We start from the raw sequence: 25,385 nt of genomic DNA on the forward strand, positions 1-25,385 counted from the left end.
TTGACGGAGATTTTGCAAGTAAGCATCATAAAGTAAAAAAATTGTGTTCTTGTTTTTGCTGTGTTTCTTCTCAACGTTTCAAGTTTAGTGTGTGATCTATATTTAATAATTATAATCTATGCATTCTCCTGATAAATCGCATCAAGTGCTCAATCATACCAAGTATCATGAAAAAAGTTATTAATATTTTTCACAAATAATAGAGCATCGTGTACCTTGAAACAAAAAAGATCGTGTACCTTGGGACAGCATAAAACTTGGAATTTTCCTAGTTTAGCTTGGAATACTCAGCTTATATTAATTTTTAATGCTTCTTATTTTGCTTTTAAATAAAATTTATATTTAAAATTTTTGTTCCATACTTTTTCCTATAAAAATTTCAGCTCTATATCCATTTCTTCTCTACTATTCACCTTCGGTTATTTTCTGGTCAAATTTGTTGGAAAAAACAAAGTTTACAATGTGAGATTACGTCCAACAAAAATTTTTACCGAATGAATTTCTTTAGGAGGAGAGGTGAGAAAATATTTTATTGTTTATCAGTGTCAGATACAGCAAATGGATATTGTATCGCTAATGCAATCACCTAGCATCAAAGGAACTGACAGAACTAAAGATTTAGAAACATAATTTTCCTTTCTACACGTATAATGAAGAATAATTATGCATTTATCTGTGGCGGATACCACTACCTCCTATATACATGTATATAGGAGGTAGCGCAGATGCAGATGATCCGACGTCACAGCTTATACGGCGACTTGTAATGTGATGCCCATGCGTCAAGTGTTCTCTAAAATGTAGTTGATTTTTGTTATGTTCCACATACTGTTGTTATTTTGTTCTTCAATGGTTTGTTCCGGCTGATCTTTTAGTTAAATTTTAAATTCAAGTCTTATTAAGGGGAGTTGATACCTTTAGCATGGTGAAAAATTATGCTCTAATAGAAATATCATTAAAAATACTATTTAACCATTGATTTCAAATTTTCCACACGTTATGCTGGCGAGCGGTCCGAAGCTTACAGGAATTCCTCTCTTGAAACTGAAATAGATAAGTCTATGCTGTGTGGTATAAAATTTTACATATCTTAGACACTTAATTTTTTTTTAATTTTCAAAAAAAAACATTAAAAACAGCTTGCGCGCATGATAAAATACCATGCAATGTAACTGAAATTTAATTTTAAATAAGATTGAGTCAATAAAAGCTCAACCTTTTGCTTCATTTCATGAACTGAACAGTTTCCATTATTTTGCATCAATTTTATTCAATTACATTCATGTTATGGTATTTTATCATGCGTGCAAGCTGTTAATGCACTTTTTTGAAAAATTACAAAATATTAAGTATCCAAGATACGTAAAACTTTGCACCAGCATAGGATAGCACATACAATCAAGAACATGTGTAAAAATTTTGAAATAAACCCATGGTTAAATAGTATTTTTAATGATATATTTCTATTAGTGCATAGTTTTTCACCATGTTAAAGGTATCAACTCACCTTAAGTTACTTCCATCATCTGCCCCGCCTAGTTTGATTGTGTGTGTGTGTGTGTGCGAGTTTAAACCTCGAGTTTCATGATAATGCAGTCTATTGTTGATCTGGTTAAAAACTGGCGAAATTTTGTGTGAAAATATAAAACACATCTATACCTACCTCCATTTTATTGTTACTTTTGTTTATACACTGGGTGATTCAGAAAAAATGTGGAAAAACTTTGAGAGGTGATAGTACACAGCAATACAAACAATTGTCATCAAAGAATGCATGGTCTAACATGAAACGCAAACGCGCAAGCGCATTTCGAAACGGCCGCTCCGCAAACGTTACAACGACATTCCTGTTGAAATTTATCGGGAGAAAAAGAACACCATGCAAGCAAATGTTAGCTGAAGAGGAAGAAGAAACCGTATGTAAATCTGCTTCACAGTGAATGAAAGGCGCGGACTAGTGAAAGACGACGCGAGTTTCCACAATCGGAAATACGGACGCACTATGTTCACACCCGTTCGTTACCGCAAGGATTATAGGATTTGGTTTCTAACAATTAAAAACACGAACATCTCAGCTTTCGAGATACTAGCCAATTATTTTGTTGGAGTAATCATTTTTCCCCATGTTTGTCTTTTTCGAGATCCCAAAGGCGTTTCGTTTTCTTTCCAGATTTATTATTCCACGCTTAGGGTATGCCCATAGTGCACGCGCGTTTCCGATTCTAGGAAACCGCGTCGTTTCTGATTGGTTAAAAACCTGAATTTCAATTTTTTTATTTTTCAGGTTTCGAACAACTAATGGGAAAAATTTCTTGGTGTTTCCGGCAATCGGTAGCGATCAGGCCAATGGGGATGGGACAATGCTCCGTTCATTAGCATAGCGTGTTGCCGCTTTACGCGAACCGGATCAGAGAAACAGAAAATTCCCTGGAAAGAAAAGTTCCTTTCGGTTAAAGATTCCGCGCGTGTCGAATGCAAATACAAATACACGCCACAACAGGCAAATTGCCCAACGAGGTGGCTGACTTAAGAACATCATGGATCCCCGAGCCATTTTTTTTGGAGGCCCTACCTACTACTACTACACCACACATGCACCCCCCACCCCGCGGAACCCCCCAACGAACCGGTACATGCTGGAATGTGCGTGTACGTGTAGTGAAACCTGACGTGAAGTTTTGTTGTTTCTCTGTAATGCTTGTTATGTGTAGTGCTGCCATCTGCCACAAGTTTTTCTAACTATGAGTGAAGTGTTATGATTGAATGATTTATCGTTGTAGGACTGTTGCTCTCTGTGGCGAGACTTTTTAACGGGGAGATCGGCTCGCATTTGCGCCTTGAAGTTGGGAACCACAGAAAACCAACTTCAGCCGACCACCACTGTGGGGTTCGAACCCGGATCCTCGCATCGCGAGTCCGTCACTATATAGTATTCGGACTAGTATTTGAACTAGATTGTGAGCGATAGAAGATACTGATTTATTGATTAAAAATAAAATGATATCTGTGTCAATTTTCTTTTGGGAACTCAAACTTGGTACTCTGGTAAATTTGAAATTCGTAAGTTTGTATATTTGAAAATATTGAATCGTTCAACATCAGTTAGTAGCTAGGAGAAAAGATGATATTCACCACGTGTTTTTTTTTTTTTTTTGGTAAAAAAGAACTTAATCAAAATATTTTTTAGTTATAAAATTATTATACTAGCTATATAGTCGAATCCCATTATAATGAACTCCAAGAGACCGGAGAAATCACTTCGTTATAAAGGAATTTCCGATTTTTAACATGCGCAAAAAAAATTCGTTTTAGCAGAATTTGATTTTAAGGAAAAAAATATTTTTATTCATGATCTAGATAATAGAAAGAATGAGGTTGAATTTTAAAAATAACACAAAGCAACTCAAATCAATTAAGCATTGGAGTTTTTTGTATAAGTTTTACTTAATTAACATTTTAGAGGCAAACAATCCGTAATTTTTTTTTTTTTTTTGCACAAGTATTGCGGAATCTGAGGAAACAACAAATTCCTTTAAAGCATACGCATGGTCAAACAAATGGTCCGGATGTAAATGCACTCTAATTTTGAAAATTCAATGTGGGCGGTGCAATTGGCGATAAGACGCAGGACCTCTTTCTATTTTTTCGCTTCATTTTCCTATAAATCTTTACTAGCCCCTCATTAAAAATTCTTGTAGTTATCCAAGCCCTTCCGCTTGATTTGTAATTACAAGGCAGTGATTTCACGTTCTTCAGGCACCATGGATTCACAAATTTTCCCAATCACCATAACTTTTCTTTTTTTCGGTTCCGTTCATGTTGCAGCAAAACAAAGCACTTAAGGATCACTAGGAGTTTTTGTCACCAAAAGCACTTGTTTTTTTTTAAATGTCAAAGTTTTGTTAGGTAACAGTTGGAAAAATATTTCGGCGTTGTCTGCGTTTAATACATCAGAAGGATCATATCACTTTCGCTATTTCACCAGCTTTCCATTCATTCACATTTTCCATATCAACTGAATTTGTTTCCCCGAAAATCTGTTTTGCTCCCACACCATACCGTTCTTTGAAACGATTCAGCCAGTCGACACTTGCTTGAAAGTTTTCGCATCCAAAAGCACGTGCGAATCCCAAAACCCTTTTCCCTATGAGTGGACCGGTAACTGGCACATTTCAGGAACGAATGTCCTGAAACCAGTTAAAGACAGCTGCATCCACATCTTGTAAATTCGAAAGTTAGATCTTTTTCCAAGGAGATCCAATAACTACTGTTTGAATTTGCAATATCGATTTCGTTCGATTTTTTCAAAAACGTTCAAAAAAAGTACATGGAGATTCACTCTTTTGTTTTTCGAACACTTGTTTTCCAGTTCGTTATAACGGACTTTTCATTTCATTATACCGGACATTGTTGCTATGTAAATTGATTCGAAGGATTGGAAAAGTTTTCGTTACAACGAGATTTTCGCTATAACGGTATTCGACTGTATTTGGTTTTTCCAAAGGCGTAAAAACCCATCAAAGGTAAATACCATACATACCCTACAATTGACATGCACACATTTTGTGATCTGAAGGGATTTTCGATCCTCCAAATCCATCCAACAGATTAATTATTAACTATAAATATCATTAATTAACGAATAAAAAAAAAGTGATTATACAGTCGAATCCCGCTTCAACGAATACTGTTATAGTGAAAACCTCGTTTTAACGAACACTTTTCTAATCCTCCAGATAAGTTTGCACAGGAACAATGCAAAAACCTGGAATTTCTTTATAACGAAGTGATTTCTCCAGTCTCTTGTCCGCAACAACGGGATTCCACTGTATTAACTTAAATTATTATTATTTATTCAACTGAACCTCTTCCCGAGGAGGGTGTACTGAGTCCAGAGTAGATGGGAGAAGTAATGTGAAATCAGGAGAGATTTCTCTCTCTCTCCCCCTCCTTCATACTTTATGGCAGGAGTGGCGAACAGCTGGCCTACCTGCCCCGACAAGGTAAAATTAATTATCAAATTAAAATTAATAATTTACAAGGTGTTAAATCAAATTTGTGATCATTATTCGAGCTATTCTCGTTCCGACAGCGGAAAACTACTTATATTCATTTATTGTTAGTGATGAAAATAATTTACTATGTCATCATCAAGGCCTGCACGTAGTTGCTCTAAAAATCTTCAAAAATGACTAAAAAAAATTCCATCAAAATAATAAAACAAAGTTCTCTTTGAAAAACTAAGTATGTTCGAATGTCGAAGTAAAGGTTTTGACAGCAACAAAATCACATATGTAAATTTTTTTCCCTCTCTCGTTTAGATTTCATCAAAAATAACAATTTTTCTAATAACACGAGAGTGTGGCTGACAGGGCTCCGACTTGGGGGGCCTGAGACGAATCTTATCATTTTTTGTTTTTCCCAATAAATTTAGTATTGAGAGTCCCGTGAAGAATATAATCGGATTGTCCTGTTGCTAGATGGGGGGGGGGGGGCATGACGGGTGTACTGGAGGAGGAGGAATAGGGTTTTTTCCAGTAAGAAACAAAAAATGAGCCCCCCCCCCCCACGAGAAATCCTGCCTATGGTTAGGAAGGAAGTCAAAAAAAGCATCTTTTATTTTATTTTCCAAGAAATTTAAGCATATTTTTCCATAAGTGTTCAATGCACACACAACCAGTATTCATATAATTTTCTCAATCTTTTACATTGTCAAAAAATTTGAAAAGGGTAAAATATCCTGAAAATGCCAAAAAAACTGCAATAACAGTGGGAAAAAAAAGCAAATGTCATCAACATCTGGGTCATGGTTATCACCATACTCCTTTTCGAAGACACAAATTGCTCATAAAACTTGACACATGGGCAATTTGTTTTCCTATTTTGACACCTCGTTTAGAAAATTGCCTATTTTGCCAAAATAATAATTGAAAAAAAAATTGGAAGAAATGTTTCATTTGTGCGAGAAATTCAAACTATGAATAGATTTGATGAATAATTTGCAGAAGAAACTAATATCTGATGTATTACATCATGTGTGGCTGGGAATGCAACCAAATAAACAATGACTATGTTTTTGAAAATGAAAGGGAATACAATGCCCACAGTGTAAAAGCCAAATCGAAACTGCTTTTTTTTTTCTTTACGTCAGCATTTTTTTTTTCGCTTTTTTCCCTCCCGCCGTTTTGACGAGTAAAAAAATATATATACAGTATAAGGAACAGCAGCCGGAAACCGGCTCGCAGTATGTGCATCCTCCCGGCGCGAGCAAACCACACCCCCGACCTGTTTCGGAAACAGGCGTGCACTATACCAGAACCTCCTAGAGATAGAAGGCCTCCGCACTCAGCTTGTGACGTCAGTAAGCAGTCCATTTTTCCTCAGAATATTCAGGGAAAAAAAATTCGTGCCAGTATCATCGTTGTGATGAAAAGAAATGATCGGGTTCAGAATTGGCGATTTCTATACCCCACATCCAATCACTACGCGGTATTTGTGAGCCAGTCAGGAAGATTCTACGCCAGAATAAGAAGAAACGAAATAGGATGCTGTGTTTCAAAATGTGGCAAACTTGCTAGGTAGTCTGAATGACGTTTATGGCAAACAGTGCAGAGGCCTTCTATCTCTAGGAGGTGATGACTATACGCGTACCCTTAGGCTGTGATGGTAAGTAGCAATCGATTTAAATATTAAAATTTATTCATTCACAACATGAAAGCCTTCTCCGAGTTTGTGTTAGATGCCAGAGGCGTTGGAAGTGATTTAGATATGTGGGTGCTCGACTTGATATTTATAAAGATTTTGATTTCTGAATTAATTGTAAGGGTGCTCAGACAGGTGCTACAAAATACTGTGGGTGGTCGAGCACCCACTGCAACCCCGGCTCCGACGCCACTGTCAGGTACTCAGATGTTTCGAGTTGGTGTCAGATAGTCGCTCGCGTTGCTTATCGCGTGTTGTCGCATCCAGTGGACGACCAGTCATAAACACAACAGGAGAAACATGCGCGACGGCGTTTTGTGTTCTAGAACGGCGTGAATCACGGCTACTCTCTCTTCCTACAAAATCAGAGTGAATCAGAAGCGAGCCGTGTAAACCGTCCTAAGTCAGTCGCAGAAGTGACCACGTGGAATGGCGAACAATTCCAGCGTCAACGTATCAAAAATTAGTGGATATCCTTTCTGATAAAGACTGGTGCTTGTCATTGCAATTAGAGGTGGCCATAAAAATTATTTGCACAAATTCCATACCCATTTTCCTTTATGTGCTGCAGAACTCAAACTTTCAGGTGTCCTGACTTCTGATCGTATTTGGCAGGGGTGGCCAACTTCTGACTGTTCAAGGGCCAATATAATGGTCAGCTGCAGCGTCGCGGGCCACACCAGATACAACACTCTGGTGTATAAGCCACACAAGTGAAATCACCCACAAAACTCGCAGATTTGTGTGGTGATCTGGTAAAAAACGGAAAATTTAGTCATTAAAATTTCACCCTGTGGGTTCCGCTTCTTCTAAACTGATACATATCCATTGCATATCTGGTTCCCACTAGTAGATGCAATGCATCAAAAATTACTGTTGGTTTTGCAAATTAGTCTTCATTTAACTCGTAGTTTGAAATTTTACAGATAAAACATTTTTTTTTCTTTCATTTTTCTGCAATTATTTTTATTGCTTACTACTGATTCGGCAACCGGTGGGGTCGAATAGACGCTCAAGAAATTGATTCACGCACCGGTGGATTTCGAGAGGGGTTTTATTATTGGGATGGAAAACTTGCCAAAAGCCAGTAGCGTGGATAGTATTGGCCATCCGGAATGGGTAAACACGCGGTGGTACCAAGATAAGATGGACAAACCAGGCAGACTATCTGTAGATGCGAAAGGAAGCGCACAAGCATCATTACCTGGTCCTCCTGTATGCCCATGAGGTTACATGGAACTAGATTTGCGATACACGTAATCTTATTACTTGTGTTGCCTTCTTGGAACCGAATATCGGTAGTTAGGTTTGAGAAAGTGTTAGGCTGCTTAAACGTGAAATGTTACCAACCTGCCATGTCAAAATATATAAGACTGCTTCTCTGTTTTCGACACAAAAAATTATGGTGTCTAGGTGTGGAACTCCCTTGCAACGGCACAATATGAACACGACCATCCCATGACACATTTTTGCTCTTTGGAACTATTAGGGTCTGCGTAACCTATATATAGTCGGTTGTAATTTCGAGGTGTCATTGTGAATTGACATCTACTTTGAAAAAGTTTCGTCACTGAGTAGAACACCAAATATACAATCAGCCACAAATACAGAAGCCACAAAAACGCAACTTGCCCAACGAGGTGGCTGAAAGAAATGGGGTAAAAATGGCCATAAAAAATTTTAAGAGCAATATACGAGCGCATGAAAAGGCAGTGTGATGAGAACATAGCTAATTACTCTCGTCACTAGAAGTAATGAATGCAAATAGTCTGTTACTCAGGTCTGCTGGTGAAAATGATGGCTTAAATACTAAGAAAATCAATTTAATACACAGAATTTTGCCTAGTCGTGGGCCGCACAAAATCACCTCATGGGCCAGCTGTTGACCGCCCCGGTATATGAAGTTGTAAGAGCCCGTACACCAGTGTTTCCCAAAGTCGGCAATATCGCCCCCTGGGTGGCGATGAAAAAGTCCGGAGAGGCGGTAGAAGCCATGGGTTCAGTATAGGATCCTATGGGTTGTCTTGTGTTGTGGGGTGACGAGAAGAAAAAAATTTGAAGAAGGCGGCGATGGAACAAAAATTTTGGGAAACTGACGTCAGGCCCGTAATTTAGAGGGGGGGGGGCAGGAGGGGACCGTTGCCCCCCCCCCCGGCTTTTGAAAGTACACTAAAAATGGTATATATATATACAAATATATATATTAGGGTGCCCTTATTAATGTACAATAGTGAAAAATTTACTTAACATTTTTTAAACGCCCACCCCTCAATTTTTTTCCTTTTACCATAATGTGAAAGTATACCAAATATTTCTTCAATATATCGAGATTAATCTGTGCCTCATCGAGCTTGATTGAACAAAGATGTAGGAGAAAAAATTTGCTAAAAATTAAGCATTCGAAAATTTTATTTATTACTCATATCAAGAAATTGTATGATTTTGCTATAAAATTATGGAATGGTATCTTGAAAAGGGCCTTATACCTTATGAAAAGGGCATATGAAACAACAAATTCACTTTTTAATAATATATTTAAATAAATTTTCGTTTAAGAGTAGCCTCCTTGCAGTAAGGGTACTGCTTTCTGTGGTCTTCAGCACACTGGAAAAGAAATTGTCTCTGCTCTTCATCCGCAGTTAAGAGCCCATTAAAATCTTGCATCAATTTCACCCCTTTTTCGGCTGTGTCATTAACAACACTGAGATTCCGGAATGTTTGTTGTGACTTTAAATAAGAACCGTCCCTATCCCAAAGATCTGTTTGGCTCTCTATTCCCGGCTCTCTTTGACTCAGTAAAAATTTTGTGTCTTCTTCAATTTCTATAATTTCCAAAGCATTAGCGTGAGTAATGTCAAATAAGTTATTCAAATTTGATATAAACTTACATTCATGTTCTTTCTGCGTCTGACGTACGGCGGCATTTTTTTGAAGATTGCGCCTATAAGAGTACATATTCATAATTTTTTCTACACAATAGCTCCGTTCACATGTACAATAAAACATCCCGGGAAGTTCCCGGTAACGGGGATTTTCGCTACAAACCGTTCACATGACGTTAAGTTTATGCCGGTAATCCCCCTCTTCTTTCCTTAAGTCGTCACTGGTTACGTAGGTTGAACGGAAGTGATTGATTCAAGGTGGTTGACGAAGGAGCTTATAGCAGTTTTCGCGGCGCAAAGGATTATGGGAGAGAAGGTCGGTGTCGACCTTCAATCCATCCCAAGAAAGATGGGCTTTTATTGATGAGCTTCTCTCCCACCTTTTTCTTCCCTACGAGGGGAAAAAAGTTGTCATGCCGGTAATTACCACCAAAGCGACCCCCAATCTTGCACTTGTGAACGGGGTTAATGAGGTATCGTTCTTGTAGGAATCCTTGCCTTCTCCCAAAAAATGAGGCATTCGCGGACTACTACGTTGGCACTTTCCCTTAGGGACAGTTTAACCTCCCGTAAACTATAAAATAGCACCGATAGTATTTGCCTGTTAAATGGAAGTTTGCTTCCGGTAATTTGGTGACACTCGCTGCCAATTAAATAAATATCTCTATTACCACTTCTCAAATTAGAAGCCATAATTACACTCGTAGTTGGCTCGGACAGCAACTAGAGCAGACTGATGGCGAGAGGCCGGCTGAAGGTGGAGCACCACATGAACGAAAAATTCACTGCCTGCCCCTCCCCCCCACCAAGATGCTTGAAGAATAAACTGCTTCAATATGCATTGGAATCCAGATGAAATAAAGGAGAAAGAATAAGCATAAACTCCAAAAAGATATCGTAAGTAAAACATAATATTAAGTAATTTAGCCTTGAGAAGGGCCTTTTGATAAATTAATTAAAAAAAAAAAAAAGGTAAAATTTTTTGAAGATGAAATGAGACGGGAAAAGCAACCACGTGGGAAGGGTAAAATAAAGTAATGGATGCCACAAGAGAGAAGAAAAAGGGCAGTTGCAAAAGCGCAGTGAATCTTTAGTATGTTATAGGTAGAGCCCGGAAGTTCAGGCAAAATGCCATAAATGCCTTTTTTTTTGCCTATTTTCAGACTTTTTTGGTAAAAATGCTGTTTTTGAAATTTCCGTGCCATAAATACCTAATATGCCATAAAAAAAAACCTTCGCATAAATACCTATTTTAACATAGTTTAAAGTTTATTAGTGAATTTCAGAGGCCATAATCTGTAAAACTTGGATATTTTGAGCATTGAGAACTTCAAAAGTATTGCACTGTTTAAAATTTTCTAACTCTCAGTATTAGTTATGATCAAAAAGCCCCCTCCCCTTTAAAGCCCCATTTAGACGCAAATAAGTGGTCTGTGATAGTAGTGTTGCCATGCATTAGCTTTGCTTTGACCGGATGGCGTTAGACGTGAATGATTTTGTTTCAGATCAACAGTCCGTGTTAGGAAAGCAGAGGAAAATTAGAAATTTTTGTTTCTCCACATGCTTCCCATGTCTAGCTCAGGCATTGGACTGCGTTGTATATGTATAGCTGACCGATGACTGCCCCAAGAGGTTATCAATTGACGTCATGGCTCACACAAAGCGGAGTAGGAGCATAGAGAGTTCTGTGCCCCATGTTGTTTTAATTTTTTACCATAAATGCACTGCCAATCACCATGGGTATTTATTAAACATACATATTTTGTATTCGATTGAATTGGCCAACACTAGATACGCACTCGGACTATTAGGTACACACACTTACACTTCCGGTGCAACTCACTAGGTAGTAAATTGCCCGTTTGAAGAAGAAGAAGATTGAATTGACCAGAATCGCCTCAGTGGTGTGTGACCGATGCAGCCACACAGGGCCCCGCGCTTGAAGGAGTCCCGCATATGTGGTAATATAAAAAAATTAATTTTTTTTTACAAAAATAGAACAAAATAGTCATGTTTCAACTATAGAAATGACAAAGATTATTCATAATAATGCAACAAATGAACGAGGATTGTTCGTAACTCGTATATATATAGGAGCCCCACAGATAATTTTCTCAACCGGCTCAGCGTCTGGTAATGGTGGCCCTGGAATTGGCCTAATCCTGAGGGTCTACTCTAATTTTATTCTGAGCTTGAAATCAATTTAACTTGGATAATAACGCAATTTTTATAAGCCATCATTAAAGCAATAGACGGACTAAGTGCAACCAATTTTTCAGCTATATATATATATATATATATATATAGTTTTTGGACCCCTAATACTTTTGTTTTTAGTTATTTTTTCTTCCTTCCGAAAATTATAAATGCCTTTTTATAGTACCTATTTTAGGCATTTTTAGTGCTTTTTGACTGCTTATTTCGACCATTTCTAGTGCCTAAACTTCCGGGCTCTAGTCAGGGCCGTCTTAAGAGTATCATGCGATTGGCCAATACCCACGGCCAATTGATTTTTCTGAGGCCCTACCAAACAAATTCTCGAAAATTTCAATCAGATCTCATTTTTTGTGAGGCCTCTCTTCGCTTGAGGCCCCCGGGCCTTGCCCGGATGGGCCCATGCCTTAAAACGGCAATGGCTCTAGTTGTAGTTTTAGTGAGTTATAGTAGTTTTCATCCCTCCAGCTTTGGCACAAGCTTACGACCTGCTTCGCCAATGAAATGACAATGCTTTACCTTTAAGCGCTTTGGCACTCACTGGCTTCCCACTTCTACCGCGATGAGGCACGTGTTCCCAACCTCTGATTTGAACAAATGAGGTCTCTAATTGTTTCTTTGAATAAAAGGAAAAAAAAAAAGGGGTGGGGGCGAACTGAAATTAAAACTTCAAAAAATAAGGGCCACCCTGATATATATACATTGAGTACATGTGCTTCACCCCCCCCCCCCCTTCCCTGGAAAAAGTTGAAATGACGGCCCTGAGAGACTGACGTACACGAATACAGTGTAGCACACAATACAATACTAGAGAGTGTCAAAAGTCACGCAACCCGCCAAATGAAATATTTAATTTCTTAAATTCTACTGATTGTATATGCAATTTGTTTTTGATAAATGGCAGCACTATACTATCAAAATATACTATCATTTACTCATACTCATATACTATCTTTCTAAATGAAAAGTTTTGTTTTTTTTTCTCATTGTTCATGCACATATCGATACTTTCAGTAGCTTTCGGTCTCTCTCTCAAAAAGAAAGATAACAATCTTCCGATTGGAATCCCGTTTTCAAGAAACTGGAAATGATGGAGATAGGAGAAGAAGTGCCCACACCCGTCTCTACTAGGCCAGGCCAGCTAAAAATGCATAAAAAGAACAAAATTTTGACTCACCTTCAAAGGAAGCTCGCTTAACAGATGGATTTTTCATATGGGACTGCTCACAGACATCTGAAGAAATTGAAGTTTAACGCTCATCGTGTTTGTGTGGCTCAGGAAGTGAAAGCTCTTGATTAAACTAAACATTATACTAAACATTATTAAACAAAGTTATCGTCGATGGCTGCAGAGCCGGGCTCAGGAATTTCGCGGCCCAGTGCAAAAAAATTTTTGCGGCCCCTCCAAAAAATTTTATGCAGTCGCTCCCCAACTTATAAATTTTTCGACTTCTGAACATAAATCTTGAAGGGAAAAAATTGTTCAGAGAAAGAACTCATTTTATTACACTCATATTTTCATTATTTTAGGAACGCGTTTATAGTTGAGATCGAATCAAACACGATATATTGAGATGGAGTTTTATTAATTTGATAACATTTATAAATGGTTAATAGTAATTAGCGAGGTCCACCTGCTAACACATAGTTTCCCAAACTTTTCATTCCATCGCCCCCTTCTTCAGAAATATTTTTCTCTCATCGCCCCCAACTCAAGTGAACCCATAGGATCCTATGTTAAATCCGTAGCTTCTAACGCCCCCCTGGACCATTCCATCGCCCACCAGGGGGCGATATTGCCCACTTTGGGAAACACTGTGCTAACACTTCATCGTGGCTCGAATCATATTGAACAGACATACATTTCTGATGTATTTTTAGAGTAGCAGGTATTTTTTTTTTATCAAATATCTGTTGCAATTCGATAACTTTGATAATTTTTTGAATCTTTCATTGCTGTTTTTGTTTAATTAATCTAAATAATAGAAGTAAAGGAATCAAATATTGGGATTCCGAAAAATAAAGAAAAGGCATTCTGAAACACGTTAGAACTGCATTTGAAAATGTAGATTAATTTAAAATTAATACAGTAAATTCCACTTATAACGTTCCCACTTAGAAAGTTTTCAAGCTTAGTACGACTTATTTTCGTAATCCTAACTTTTACTAACACTCATCGAAACTTCCCGTTTAAAGCGTTTTCCCACCTACAACGTTTTTATGTCGAGTTTTTGGAAAACTCTATTAGTGGGATTCACTATGAGCTCTCCAATGCTATCACTTGTTTAAAACAAACAGTTTCTTGTCACAAATAAAATTAAAGATTGCAATCTCAATATTTGAATATTGAAATTCGAAATTCAAAAAGACGCCCTGGGGCCCTGGTATAGGTTGTCTAATACACTATCTACCAATAAGTATTTGGACACCTGTGATAGAAAAGAAAAACTAACTTTATTCAAAATCAATAGTTGGTAGAGCCTCCACGAGAGGCAATTGCAGCGTGAACCCCCCGGGGCATACTTTCCACAAGTCCTTGTGTGACGGCTAGTGGTATTTTCTTCCACTCCGCTTGGAGAAGACATGTCAGTTCCTTCACCGATTTTGGACGGGTAGGGCACCCCTTAATTCGGCGATCCAACTCGTCCCAGAGGTTCTCGATAGGGTTCAGGTCTGGGCTCTGGGCAGGCCAGCCCATTCGATGAACCCCATTGGCACCATACCAAGCCTTGGTTAACCTCGCAGTATGACAGCTGGCATTGTCGTCCTGGAAGTAACAGGGGTCCACCCTGTAAAACTGCCACAACGTAGGAAGCACATTGTCATCCAAAATAGTGCAGTAGGCATCGGCGTTGAGCTTACCATGAATGGGGACCAAGGGTCCCAGTCCATACCAGGAGAAACACCCCCAGACCATAATTCCACCTCCGCCGAACTTGACTGTTGGCACAATGCATTCTGGCAGGAGACGTTCTCCTGGCAGACGCCAGACCCAGACCCTGCCATCCGAACGGTAGAGGGTGAACCTTGATTCGTCGCTCCAAAGAACCCGTTTCCACTGATCTACGGTCCAATTTCGATGTGCTTTGCACCACATTAACCGAGCAACGCGGTTGGACTTTGTGATCAAAGGCTTATGGGCAGCAGCACGACCATGAAAACCAATCAGATGTGCTTCCTTACGGATGGTATTCATTGAAACAATACTCCCGGATGCCTGTTGAAACTCCTTGCGGATGAGTGCCATCGGTTGGGTGCGGTTCTACCGAATTTCTCTGGACAGCACCCGTCGGTCTCTATCTCCCAGTTTCGTTGGTCTGCCGACTCTGGGCAAATTCCGACAATCACAGCTCACCTTCCACTTCTTAACACATAGGCCACTGTCGATTTTGGGTACTTCAGCTTGCTAGATATGTCCCTTAAGGATCGGTCATTTTTGTGATACCCGATAATTATACCTTTCTCGAAATCAGAGAGCTCCGAACTGCGCGGCATCTTGCATGCGACTAATGCCGATGTTGTTTCCTACACGATATATACCGGCGGAGGGCGTGACGTATCTCAGGACCGCAGATATCGTCATTTGCATAGGTGTCCAAATACTTATTGGTAGATAGTGTATTAGCAACACTAGCAGCAATCAGCCTAAACCTCAGATATAATTTATTTAATAGTTGTCAAACACCAGGGGCGTAGCCAGAAATTTCGTTCGGGGGGGGACCACTTTCATTTCGGGGGGGACCAAAGTGACAGAACAATAGATTTGGCCATCTTTTTCCCTTTTTTCGGTCATTTTCTCACATTTCGGGGGGGGGGACCAGACCCCCAAGTCCCCCCCCCCCTGGCTACGCCCTTGTCAAACACACATTTTCTTATCAGAGAATCAACTGCCGTGGCTGCAAGCAACGTAGCCTACATCCTAAATTTTCGGACTTTGGACTCTTAAATATTTTATGCATGTGAACTCTGTGCATGAAACAAAATATTTCCAATGTCAGTACTGTACTGAATGAGTAATTAGATTGAGAAAAAAAAATAAGAGAGAGACGTCTTACCTCTTTTTCTTTCGGAAATTCAGTAGTAAAAATTGTCAAAATTTAGAATTCATACATTGTATATCCGTTTTCCAGAATATAAGTTCTCAAGCCTACCAGAGAAACATCATGACATTTCAAAGGTTCCTAGGAAGGCATGCAATTAACACTCCGGAGGACAGTCAAAGTTGCCTTTACTCTGGGGCAGTCGTCATTTAGAAATGTCCATGTCACAGGCTACTACGGCTAGTGGAACCACCGCGGGATGAAACTGTAAGCATTCACCTTGTGCGGGAAAAATTACGAGATTTCTTATATAGTGTCCCTTTTCGTTTGATGCCCTAAGCATGGTTTTTTTCCTTGGTTAATGTAGTTTTGTTATTTCTTTAATGGCAGAAAGACCGGACTTTTTTCAGGGTAAAAAGTGCGGAGTGTGACCACCTGCATACACTCTTTTCCTGTTTGAACTAAGCACTCTAAGCTAATGCCATACCTAATAACACTAAAAATGATATTATAGGGACTTCAAACTAAAAGCCTCCTTTCACAATCAATAATAATTTAATGGGGAAAAAATTAAATTTTAATCGAAAATTTCCGAAACATCTGCTAAGAAAGAAAAGGGTTTATTTTGGAAGAATTGTGGCCCCTGAAATTTTGCGGCTCGGTGCCGCAAAATCTCGCTTCCTTGGAAGCCTCTTATTTTAGTATTGACAAGACCAGACATTTTTTACCACGAACTTTTTGCAACTGCTGAAAATCGGAAGAAAGCCTACTCCATTGAAAAAGATGAAATTTCGAAGGGTTTTTAGGGATTTCTCTGCTTAAAGGGTTAAGAGTCAGTGATTTCCCGTTGCCTGAATCAGACAACACAACTGGAGCTGAGTGATTTTGAAGAGCTGATCAGATCATTTTATAAAAAATTCAAACTGGTGGACCACTTTGAAGAATGGTCATCCAACAGTGTGACGGCAGTGGCGTATTTATAGGTCGCAAGTTCAGATTGACGGCAAATTTGAGGAATGAGGCCAAGAAATTTAGTACAATGGGAGAAGGACGGCGAAATTCGTATAGCCCTCAATAAACCAACCTCTGCCCAGACAGCAAGGGACTAGGTCAGTGAGTGACCAAAAGAGTGACCTAGAGCAAAGGTGCTCAACCGTTTGGAGAGTATAGGTCACTTCATTGATTCAAAAAAGTGTCACAGGCAGTTTAAGTAATTTGGAACTGTGCCGCGGGCCACTTAAGTGATCTGAAATGCACCGCGGATAACTTAATTGAAGTGAAAGTGCCGCAGGCAACTTGGGTGATCTGTCACATTGCCCAGGTCTCTCGAGTAATGCATAAATATGCTGCGGATCACTTAAGTGATCTGTAAATGAAGCCACTTAGATGTAAATATGCCATTCAGGTGATTGGGAAATTAGCCATTCAGGTGATTTGGAAATTAGCCACTGGCTGCTTAAGAAATCTTCACATGTGCTGTGGGTCACTTGAGTGATCTCTAAATGTGTCGCGGGCTGCTTAAATTATCTGAAATGCACTGCGGATCACTTAATTGAAGTGAGAGTGTGCCGCGGCTACTCGAATGATCTATTACTGTGCACCAGGTCATCTAAGTGATGTATAAATGTATCTCAGGTCACTCAAGTGATGTGTAAATGCCGCCGCGGGCCACATAATGTGATCTGGTACAGCAGCCCAGGTCACGTAAGGGACCTATATATACCACGGGTCACTTAAGTGATCTGGTAATGTGCCGCTTAGTTCATTTTTACTAAATTAGGTTTGAGGTCGCGACAGGGCCATCTTAAGAAGCATCATGGGCCCTCGGGCCAAGTGATATTTCTGAGGCCCTACCAGGTAAATTCTCGGAAATTTCAACCAGATCTCATTTTTTGTGAGGCCCCTTTTTTCTTGAGGCCCCTCCCCCGGCCGTGCCTGGGTGGGCCCATGCCTTAAGACGGCATAGGGCCGCAATTGGCCCGCAGACCATAGGTTGAGCATTTATGACCTAAAGAGTTTCTAAGCACGTGAGTGAGTAAAAGAGTGACAGCGCGTAAGCAAGCCGTTACCGTGGAAAGCTATAAAGCAAGCATGTGAAAGACTGACTGTGACGATCTCCTATCCTAGATTGTAAGTCTCCGAGGAGTAACGTCATCTTCCCCACGTCAACGGACGTATTTTGGACTACGCAGCTGCACTAGTGCGGAGAGGGAAATTCTTCCTACTATGCAAATTAGTCTAGATGGCGCTTGGAGTGATATTATTCGTATAAGAAGGCGTAGTTCCTTTTTGCTTAGCTGCATTTGTGACTTGACTGAGCGCGAGCACTGCTGGTGATAATTCCTAGAAGCGATCTGCCAAATCATTGCTGAGATCTTTGAAAATAGAACTTATCTTCTCTTAGGACAACCCGGGGCCGTCTCAAGAGCATCATGGGCCCCGGGGCCAAATTCTCGAAAATTTCAACCAGGTCTCATTTTCGTAAGGCCCCCTCTTCTCTAGAGGCGCCCGGGTAGGCCCATGCGTTAAGACGGCACTGGGACCACCTCCACCAGAAGTTGCTTATGCTGAGTTAGACTCATCATCTCGATCTACTACGTTGGACTAATCAACTGTTCTTGAACACTCTTGATTCAGCATTAGATGAACTAACCATACGACCGGAAGCCTACGCATCTATCGCCGCCGACCAGACCCTACATCATCACCACCGATTGTTCGTCACCTACCGGACCCTAGACTCGCCGTCGCCGATTGCTCATCTTCACCGATCGGGCTCTGTGGACTCTTTACTATTTGTCGTCAAAAGGACTGATTGTGAACATGCCTCGGCCCCCACATAGGGGGGCTGACAGGGCTCTGGCCCGGGACGATTATCATTTTTTTGCTTTTTCACGCTATAAATTAATTACAGAAGGGGCCCCGCTACAGGATGTAGGGCCATGCTCGACCCCTTCGAATTCTCGACTCGTGAAAAAAGGGGTGATAAATTTTTTGTTTAGAATTCTTTAATTGTTAAGAAACCTAATAAATTGTTTGTTCTAGTCAATATGTCTTTGCCTGATCACTTGCAGCGACGTACACAATAACCCTTAATGCAATTAAAACGTTGTCCAAACGAGTGACCAAAAGAATGTGCAAGCATGTGAATGTCTTATTTAACACAGGCGTACTGGCTAGGAAGCCCAAGCTGGTTATAGCAGAGGGTGGCGAATTCTTAGAGAAGTAGAGGAAAGTCCATTCACTCCTTTTTCCGACCGGGTGCTCAGAGTGCCCCACGTGACTAAAATAAGCAAAGCTACCATGTTTGGCGGTTATCTTATGTGCTCCGTAATTTAGTGACTTCGTGATTGGTACACCTTACGCGAGGAATTTGGCCCACGGGGGCTGTCATGACCCGCCGAGCATTTTCAGAAAATGGTTGAAAACTAAAAGACTATTAATTCTAGAATTAATGAAGTTATTTCGGAAGGAAATGATTCTCCAGAACAAATTGATGAAAATTCAGAATTTTTGAAAGAAATAACACATACACTTTTGGAGTTTACGTTTTTAAAAAAAATTTTCGGAAGTTAAAATCTTATCCTAATTTTCGATAGGAATTTTTTTGTCCGGAAGTTATTTTTTTACCTATAAAAAAAAATTCCTTTTTTGTTACATATAAGATTTCTGACAAAGTTAAATTATTTTAAGTGGATAACAAAAAAAAAAAAAAATTGCTAAAATTATGTTTCATATATAGGGTGACCATACGTCCCGTATTTCCCGGGACAGTCCCGGTATTTTCTGTTTTTTTGGCCGTCCCGACTTTTTGGCAAAAGTGTCCCGGTTTTTCCCGTATTTTACGCGAAGCCAACTTGAATTTTTATTCTTTATTGCAGTCAAAGATTGACATTATTTTTCAACTCATAAATTATTTATCGACAATTACAACTATATATGAGAATATTAATCTCCCACATTTGCCTTGAAAATTTGTCTTTCGTGGAATACATTGTAATTCACTGCAATTTGCACCATTTCCCGCCATTGTGATTTTTCCGTAATTTCAACAATATTTGGCAACTTTGTTTGGTTTTAGCGTTGTTTTTGGCGAAAATTGGCGATGTCCCGTATTTTCCCGTATTTGGAAACGCAATGTCCCGTATTTCTCTCGAGGAAATATGGTCAGCCTATTCATATACATATATATACAAATACAAATACAACGCCACAACAGGCAAAATGCCCAACGAGGTGGCTGATAAAAAGATGCCCATAAAAATATGGATGTCATATGTTTCAAAAATACAGCAACCCAATTAAAAATGCAATTAACACAAATTATAAACAATATATACACATGATAAAATATTATACAACGCCCATAAAGAATACTTATGGTTGTCTTATTCTAAGAATGGATAGCTTCTCGATTTACCCCAACATGTTTATCGTATTTCTTTTTAAATGTGTCAATTGTGTTACAATTTACTACCTCCGGGGGTAAGCCATTCCATTTATTAACAACCCTATTAGAGAAAAATTCCCTGCGACACCATAACCTTGCATTGTCCCTCACCAATCGATACTGGTGTCCCCTTGTAAAAGCAGTTGATTGGCGGTGTACTAAAAGTTCATGGTCCATCCTATCCATCCCATTGAAAATTTTGAACACTTCTCCTCGACACCTGCGTTCATCCAATGTAAACATATTCAAAAAATGAAGTCTCTCTTCATAACTCAAGCCCTGTGTGCCAATAAGGACACGCGTAGCTCTTCTCTGCACCCCTTCAACCAAGTCTATGTCCCTCTGTAGGTATGGTCTCCAAAACCTTACAGCATACTCCAGTCCAGGACGAACTAAGCCTCGAAAAAGCGGAAGAATGACTTTAGGAGAACGCGAAGAGACCTTTTTGAAAATGAGACCAAGCATTCTATTCGCTTTTTTGACAACCGCTGAACAATGTTCAGAAAACTTAAGTCGCTCGTCAATGAGAATTCCCAAATCGGTGACTCTAGTTGCATCCGGGATAGTGACACCATTCAACTCATAAGAGAACCGTGGGTTGTTCGAACCAAAATGAGCGACCATGCACTTATCTACGCTAAACGTCATGCTCCATTCATTTGCCCATGCTGCAATCTTGTTTAAGTTGGTCTGGAGCAACTCCCTATCGCTTTCATTCCCGATTACCCCCATTAGCTTCACATCATCTGCGAATTTGCTAGTAATTCCATCGATACCCTGATCGAGTTTGTCGATAAAAAGTGAAAAAAGTATGGGGCCAAGGACACTTCCCTGAGGAACTCCACTTGTGACGTCTGTCCAACCAGAGAATTCCCCGTTCACCATAACTCGTTGCGACCTATCTCTTAACCACGATTCTATCCAATTCAGCAAGTTGCCCCCTATTCCAATCTCGTGTAAACGCTTCAAGAGTTTGCCATGTTGGACCCGATCGAATGCCTTCTGGAAATCAAGGTAAACAACGTCCACATATGTGAGCAGTATTTCTTTTTTCTTACAAGAAATTGTTATTTTAGGAAATAGGTCTGATGAAGATCATGGTACTTCAAAAAAAAATGTACAAATAAATTTACTTTGACTTTTTAAAAATCAAAATTTTATCTTAATTTTTGGTAGGAAATTTTTAAAAAATAAAAATATCTAATTTTTCATTTTTTATCACACAACATGAGGTTTCTCTCATAATCATAGTTATTAATTTCTTTAAGACAATAAAATTAATTACCTTGTATTAAGTTGAAAAGTTAATTGAAAATAAAAAATTCATTGGTTTTTTAGTTGGCCAATTTTTTTAGTTTTAGTGTCTAGTTTTTGAAACTGTTCAGATATGTCAAGTAACCAGTAATTGTATGCGAAATTTGTGTGCAATTTGGATAAAAATTGCAAGAGCTGTCAAAAATAGGTTAAGAACACACATATGAACTACTGTAGCTAGCAGAACATTTTGTTGCCAAGAGCAACATGAATATACATTAGCCACCGCTTGTAAGAATTAAATCAGAAAAGCAAATGCTGTTTTAACACATGAAAGTCATCAGTTGTATAAGAATCAGATTTCCACTTATTAGACCAGAGCAATAAAATTTGAACTGCTGTAGTTGGAGGAAAATTTTGTTGCCAAGAGAAACATATGAATATACTTGCGAAACACAGAGACACAAATAGATTAAAATTTTACTAAATTTTTATTCAATTGTGCAGTAGTGCAGAAATATTTGTACTGCTTGGTTTGAGCTAAATTCCAATATTTATTCAAAAATTAGCAAGATTGTACAGCTTATTTAGTGGGAAAATGAAAGTTTTAATGAATGCAAATTTGTATCAGAAACTTATTGGATATAAATGGATATTGAAATATATATATATATAACCAATATCTATCAGAAAATATAAAAATAATGAACGTTTTTTTTATTCCTGTGAAACATTATAGTGATTTGCATAACAGCTATGCTACAAGGGCCGTAACAAGATACTTAGTCTACTGAGGGAATTTGCATTCTGTGGTCCATTTAATTTTGTACGAGCGATCTAAAGGAAAGTGAAGTATAAAATCCTTTGCCCCTACTCGTCCAGCGCACGAGACCCGCTTGCAGCTGCTCCCTCTAGTTGCGGCCCTGTATGCTGTGGTTTCAGAATCGGAACATACCCCAAATTGCCCCCATTGCTGACACCTGTGGCAGAAATTATGAGTAGGGTAAAAAGAAAAGAACAGGCTTTTGTGTTAAATTATAGTACAACAAAACAAGGAACCTCTTCATTAATTATATAAATATGATTGGACACAAAGCAGAGATTAATTTTGGAAATAAAATTCATATTCCTCTGTGGGAGTCCGAGTGAGTGCTCTAGAATTAAATTTCAAAGGACACACATTTTCTTCCCTTCGAACAGCGCAGAGGTTCATTGTCTTGTTGTACGTCACCATTTGGGGGCAAATGTCGTAAAGAGCTGTTGTTGAGTTAGGAGGCTGCATCTACAGAGCAGTCCAGTTCAGCGTTCTAAAGGAAGGAAATGCCTGCTCTCTTTAGCTTAATGGTAGAGCACTCACCCAAACTTTGAGAGAAGTTGGTAGTTTGATTCCCCACGCAGAAATGTGAATTTTCTTTTCGAAATTCATTTCCGCTTTGTGTCTACAATCAGTTGTACTTTGTAAATTAGAATGTCGCCTCTTTCACGAGTCATTTTTTTTAGAATTTCTCAATTATTTTAGTGATTTATTATATTTTTGAGATTACCAATATATATAAATGAAACAATTTTTATTTTATTGAATACATTGGACTCATATAATGGCAAGCCAAAATGTTAGAAAATGACTGATTTTTATGGAATATATAACATGGCTCTCTCTAGATGTATAATATATGTATATTTCTATAACTTTGCCCCTCCCCCCCGAAATAAATTTGTGACCACGGCCCCATCATTGAATGTGTTTTGTATCCTCCCATGCATGAAATTAGCTGTTACCGAGCGAACAATGGTAATCCTTAAGACAGGTGTGTTGCGGTTTTCTTTTAGAGCCGTTTTTCGAAATATGTATTTTTAATATCAGCCTGTAGCAGCTGAGACCGTCGTTTTAATAATATCTGCCCTGCTTTATAGGCCAACGTCGGTTTTTGGCAGAGATTTGTCAAAGCATTTATGAGAAGATACAGACATACACAGATGGACATATATCTGCTTTGCGGTGTATTTTTTTCTGTTAAGGAACAAGAAAAATAATTCCGAAATTTTGAAAATGAGGACAGAAGGTTGTAATTGTAGAAATGTATGGCAAATCTTAAAATGACATCAAAAACGAGGATGTCTTTTAACCTTGTGATAGCCAATTCAAGAAATTGCTAGAATATGTTAACCATTCTTAACCCTTTGACTGCGCAAGTAGTGGGAGATTTGCTTCTCTCTATGCAATAGCAAAATTTTTTATCTTTTCAGTTTTATTTTGTGAAAAATTAATAGCAACTAAACTCATACATAGAAAAAATTGAATAAATTCAAAAAAGGGGGATATATAGTACAAGAAAACCTGTTAAAGATATAATTTTGGCAGGGAAAATAAACTAGAATGTATAATAGTATGTCATCTCTCTCTCTATACGTCATCTTAAGAATTTAATTTAAAAAAAAAGCAATTGAAATCTCAAAGCATGGTTGAGCAGACCATTATGTTCATTATCTATAGATGATGGGAGCAGGTTAAAGGTTAAAAAATCTGTCATAAGCAAGAAGGGCTAAACTCAATTCAGCACAGCAAAATTATGGAGCAAATCTGAAGTGAATTTAAAAAAAAAGAAAAACATTGAAAATATCTTTGTATGTATGTTTTAATAATTTTATTTTTCAATTTAAAAATCTACTTTTTTGAAAAGTTAAATACTCAAAATTTCTTTGGAAGACATGCCTTATTTCCCCATTTAAAGTTTCCACCTGCATACATTTCAGCCGAAGGACACTGCACTTCACAGTGAAACTAGGGTGTGCTATTCAACCTTATCATTATAAACTAACTTCTGATAGCTTTATGGATGGCATTCACAATTGTTTAATACCTTGTATTCATGAGCATATTTGTGAACATGATTAGTTTGTGACCTGTATCACAACCAATGACATATTTATAATAAATATTTTTAGTAAACAAATGATTTTAGTTGTAATATTAAAATATAAGTTTTGTATCTCAGAATTACCTCATATACCGGGGGATGATAATGGCCTGATCAAGAATGAAATTGAGAAAAAATTCTTGGGATTTTTGAATATTTTTTTTTTGAAAAGTTTATATGCAACAAATACAGTAGAACTCAGTTAAATCAAAGCTCAACAGCAAGAAAGAAAACTATCCAGAAACTTCATATTATCTTGTTCATTAATATATAATAAGTAGAGAATAACCATACTTTTTTTTTCACAAAAAAAGTCAAACTATTAATAATTATAAAAATTTATTGGATGGCAGTTTCTCTGTTGTTGCAACTAGTGTTTGTATAAAATGTAAACGATCAGGAAAACTAATTTGTAAAATTTTAATTTGTTTTCTTACTTTTGCCAGTGTGTGTGTGTGAGACTGATAACGAAAGCATTGCTTCCTACTTAATAGCCACAACAACAAAAAAGTTCAGATTTCGTTGGTTATAATTTTTTTAGTGTTTTAATGTAAGGCTACAGATTATATTCTAGTGAAGATCAGTAAACCATGTAATAAAGAAAAGGGTGACTAAAAGTTAGCCAAGAATTCTGAGAAAATAGACACTTTGCAAATGATATATCTGAGTCAAACTTCAAATTATCTAAAACATTTGGGAAAAAATTGAATTAAACAAGCAATTTCATCATTAAATTGAACATGAATCTGAAATGGAAATCTTAAGTGGAGTCCTAAAATTTGAATTAACCAAGTTTATAAATTATCCGAGTTCATCTGTTTGTGTATTGTATGCATCACCTGTTTGTATATTATATTCCATGATAACTTTTACATTATTACGAAACTGGAAATGAACAAATAAAATTTGGATATTATAGATGAAA

The 25,385-nt window shown here is 38.2% G+C and overlaps 1 protein-coding gene across 2 annotated transcripts in view; it reads right to left on the reverse strand.

Annotated features, from left to right (window-relative positions):
• The window catches only part of LOC149067632 (epithelial serine protease-like), an 83,605-nt gene that overhangs the window by 7,276 nt on the left and 50,944 nt on the right, over positions 1–25,385 (reverse strand). The window lies entirely within an intron of this gene.

The sequence above is a fragment of the Pholcus phalangioides genome, unplaced genomic scaffold (genome assembly GCF_987345545.1).
Source record: "Pholcus phalangioides strain wild (caught in Gottingen) unplaced genomic scaffold, Ppha-v1.0 ptg000029l_1, whole genome shotgun sequence".
Taxonomy (NCBI): domain Eukaryota; kingdom Metazoa; phylum Arthropoda; class Arachnida; order Araneae; family Pholcidae; genus Pholcus; species Pholcus phalangioides.